The sequence below is a fragment of the Triticum dicoccoides genome, chromosome 7B, assembly GCF_002162155.2.
Source record: "Triticum dicoccoides isolate Atlit2015 ecotype Zavitan chromosome 7B, WEW_v2.0, whole genome shotgun sequence".
NCBI classification, from domain to species: Eukaryota; Viridiplantae; Streptophyta; class Magnoliopsida; order Poales; family Poaceae; genus Triticum; species Triticum dicoccoides.
The window spans coordinates 247,487,618-247,492,610 of record NC_041393.1 but is presented as its reverse complement, the minus strand read 5'-3'; positions in this window follow the sequence as shown (position 1 = coordinate 247,492,610).

The following is a 4,993-nucleotide window of genomic DNA, read 5'->3' as shown; positions in this document are numbered from 1 at the left end:
GAAAAAATGGTGGCATGCACCAGTCGACCTACGGCTGGCCAATTAGAGCCTATCGGCCTACAGCGGGCTGATTAGTCCAGTCGGCCCACAACTGGCCAACAGACCTGGACTGGTGGCTGACAGGCCATTCGGCCAGCAGCGAGCCGACAGGGGATCATTCGGCCTGCTGTGGACCGACTAGGTCCAGTCGACCAGCAGTGGGTCGACGGTGTATTATTTTTGAAAATTATTTATCGGGCGTAATATTTGTGCAAATTAATAAAAAAATGTATTATTTAAAAAATGCGTGAGTAGTTCATTGTAGACCTTTCGGTCCGTAGTTAGTAGCTAGATGACTTCCTCTCTCTCTTCTGATTCTCAATACAATGGTCTCTTGGAGATCTATTTGATGTAACTCTTTTTGCGGTTGTTTGTTGGGATCCGATGAACTTCGAGTTTATGATCAGATCTATTTTATCCATGAAAGTTATTTGAGTTTTGATCTCTTATATGCATGATTTATTATAGCCTCGTATTTCTTCTTTGAATCTTTGGTTTAGTTAGGCCAACCAGATCAATTTTTCTTGCCATGGGAAGAGGTGCGTTGTGATGGGTTCGATCTTACGGTGCTCAATCCCAGTGACAGAAAGGGACATGACACATATGTATTGGTTCTATTAAGGAAAGCAAGATGGGGTCTATTCCTACATGAATAGATCTTGTCTACATCATGTCATCATTCTTATTGCATTACTGCGTTTCTCCATGAACTTAGTACACTAGATGCATGCTGGATAGCGGTCGATGTGTGGAGTAATAGTAGTAGATGCAGGTAGGAGTCGGTCTACTAATCTTGGACGTGATGCTTATATAATGATCATTTCCTGGATATCGTCATAATTATTTGAAGTTATATCAATTGCGACAGTAATTTGTTTACCCGCCATATGCTATTTTTCTCGAGAGAAGCCACTAGTGAAATCTACAGCCCCCGGGTCTATTCTTTACCATATTTGCTTTAAGATCTATTTTTATTCGCTTTTATTTTCAGATATATTATTCCAAAAACCCAAAAATACCTTGCTGTAATTTTTCTTGTTATTTTTTTCTGTGTTTCCGCGAGATCTATTTATCGAATCTACTACAAACCAATCTATCTTTTACCCGAGAGGGATTGACAACCCTTCTTACGCGTCGGGTTGCAAGTATTTGTTCTTTGTGTGCAGGTATCGTTTACATAGTGTTGTGTGGTTCTCCTACTGTGTCACGCCCAATATGCGACCCTATCCAAAAGGAACTCGAAGGTCCCACCAAGGATAGACCCGCATATTGAAACGCTTTTGCAAGGTGGATATCATTACATCAACATTACATAATAGGTAGGGATACATACAAAAGACATACAATGCCACACAAATACAGCATCATCTTACATAAGAGCACCATCCGACTACGGATGAAACACAAACAGAAACTCAAACGACATCCACCCTGCTAGCCCAGGCTGCCGACCTGTAACCTATCCCCTGATCCAAGAAGAAGCAGAAGGCGAACTCCAAAACAAGCAAACATCGCTCTCGCGTCATGAACATCGCATAACCTGTACCTACAACTGTTGTTGTAGTAATCTGTGAGCCACGAGGACTCAGCAATCCCATTATCATGGGTATCAAGACTAGCAAAGCTTAATGGGGAAGGAAGGGGTAAAGTGGTGAGGTTGCAGCAGCGACTAAGCAAGTATGGTGGCTAACATACGCAAATAAGAGCGAGAAGAGAAACAACGGAACGGTCGTGAAGCTAGCAATGATCAAGAGGTGATCCTGAACTCCTACTTACGTCAATCATAACCTAAAACCGTGTTCACTTCCCGGACTCCGCCGAAAAGAGACCATCACGGGTACACACACGGTTAATGCGTTTTAATTCGAATCTGGTGTCAATTTATCTACAACCGGACATTAACAAATTACCATCTGCCACATAACCGCGGGCACGACTTTCGAAAGTTTATACCCTGCAGGGGTGTTCCAACTTAGCCCATGATAAGCTCTCGTGATCAACGAAGGATATACCTTCTCCCAGGAAGACCCGATCAGTCTCGGAATCTCGGTTTACAAGACATTTCGACAATGATAAAACAAGACCAGCAAAGCCGCCCGATGTGCCGACAATCCCGATAGGAGCTGCACATATCTCGTTCTCAGGGCAACACCGGATGAGCAATCCGTACAACTAAAACCAGACCTCAAGTTTCCCTAAGAGGGCGCTGCAAAGGGCTCTAGTTCGGACCAGCACTTAGAGAAGCACTGGCCCCCGGGGGGGGGGGGCTAAAATAAAGATGACCCTCGGGCTCCGGAAACCCAAGGGAAAAAGGGCTAGGTGAGGCAAATGGTAAAACCAAGGTTGGGCCTTGCTGGAGGAGTTTTATTCAAAGCAAACTGTCAAGGGGGTCCCATAAATCACCCAACCGCGTAAGGAACGCAAAATCCGGGAACATAACACCGGTATGACGGAACCTAGGGCGGAAAGAGTGGAACAAAACACCAGGCATAAGGCCGAGTCTTCCACCCTTTACCAAGTATATAGATGCATTAATAATATAAGAGATATTGTGATATCCCAACATAACCCTGTCCACCATGGAGCAATCTTCAACTTCACCTGCAACTAACAATGCTATAAGAGGGGCTGAGCAAAGTGGTAACATAGCCAAGCAGCGGTTTGCTAGGAAGGGTGAAAAAGGTTAGAGGCTGACATGGCAAATTTGGGAGGCTTGAAGAGCAAAAGATAGGTAGCGCAGCATAGCGGTAGAACAAAGCAACTAGCATAGCAATGATAGTAATGAGATCCAGGGTGACGGTCATCTGGCCTGAAATCCTGCGAGGGATAAGAACGAGTCCATGAAGAAGATGAAGCCACGAAGACGAACCAAGTGTAGACGAACGAATCCTCACGATCGCAACAAAACAGGAACTATCGAGAAGAAGCACACAACATGGTAAACACACCACACATATACATGACATGATGCTCAACCAAGTATGATGCAAGACAAAGCTAGATGAGGCTACTCATGGCAAGAGATGATGCAAACAAGAACAACACATCAAAGCAAGTTTAAATGAGGCCGGAAACAACATATGACAAATTCGGTAAGTCCTCATATGCAAATTTAGAAATTGGTCCAGAACAGAATAACCTTATGTTCAAGTTGTTAAACATCAAGTTAAAATGCACCAAGATGATCTACACAAAAATCTAGTCAAGTTACATATAAAGTTCATTTGGTTCGGAGCTACGGCCTAGAAGATATGAGCAAACCAAGTCAAACATGGCATTGATGCTAAATGCATCCAAACATCAAGCAAACACCTCAAAACAAGGATGCAACATGATAATATGAAACTTCATGCAAAAAAAGCAAGTTTCATATAGAGCACACACAAAACAGAGCAACGGTTCAACACATACACTATACAAGTTTAAAGGACAAGCTGTCCAAAACAGCAACTAGGCATCTAGCAAGCATCAAAACAACATGCTACAGTACCACAATATGAAAACAAAAGGCATGGATATGATGTACAGGTAATGCATGACAAAACATAAACACAGAGCTATCTCCATAAACTACTAGAACATGCTCAAAAGGACATGGAAAGATTGCAAATAATAACAGTTTCAGACTTGGCAGAAAATAACATCAGGTTGCAATGTTTAGAGCTATCAAACAACATGCTAAAGGAACTTAACATGGCAAAAAAGGCATGGCATGAATCTAGTTATTGCATAAAACAAAAGTCCCTTACTGACCATGAGCCAAAAGGGCGCAGAAAATATGATGGCACCCATGTAAACATAGCAAGTGATATGACAGATTCAGACATGGCAGGAACAACGATAAGTAGGCATGTTGGTGAGCTTGAACCACTCACCACAGAGCAATAAATGGCATGAAAAGGTGATCAACAGTAGTAAGACATGATTATGAAGCTAAACATGGCAAGAGAAAGTTCATAGGGTGCATGGATCGCTAGCAAAACACATGGCAAAACTGAACTTAATGTTAACAGGCTGGCAGCAACATTATTTAGCAGTTTCGAGGGCGAGATAACAACAAGCTACAGCAGGCTATAAATGCAACCAGGGGCATGGATGGATAGAGCATGACATGTATAACAAAACATCCTTAGTGAACATCTCCATATTATGCACAGAATGACTTGTAGCAGCAGGTTTACATAGCATCATGATATAACAGATTCAGACTAGCAAAATAGCAACAGCAAGTACCCTACTTCACGAGCTCGATGCACTCACTACAAGACTCACACAAATACAATGATTGCACCACTGTAAAGATGGCATAACATAGTACAGAACACATGTAGACATCAAGCTCATAAGATGCACACATCAAATGCAACAAAAATGACAAATCATCAAGTTATAATAGTTCAGCAGATTAACATAATATAGCACTCTTGCAACGATGATTCAGGCATCAAGATGGACTCAAACAAGCATGTCACAACGGAATGAAATGAAGAGCATCTCACAGTGAACATTTTGATATATCATACATCCAAAACGGATCTACGGATAAGGAGATATGGCATGTTGAACAGGGCATCAGAATGCAAAAATTAGGGACTTGGAGAGAAATATACCCTCCGGGAAAAGTCAACTCGGGACGGAGATATCCGGGTCACGGGACGGCATTTGGTTGGATGAGCGGGTGGATGTCATCCACCCGCGATGGATCCGACCGGAGGGACTCCGGCGAGATTCCGGCGAGCTGGCGCGGTCGACGAGACGGAGCGGGACAACGAGGGGCGGTGCCGGCGGGCGGACGGCGCGGGGTCCGGCGGCGGGGCGCTGGAGAAGGTCGGCGGCGGGGCGCGCTCCTTCGGGCGGCGCATGGCGGCGAAAGCGGCGAACGGCGGCGGCGACCGGAGAGGATGGGCGCGCTGGCGAGCAGGCGGCGGGGTCGACGGGGATCGGGCGCAGGGAG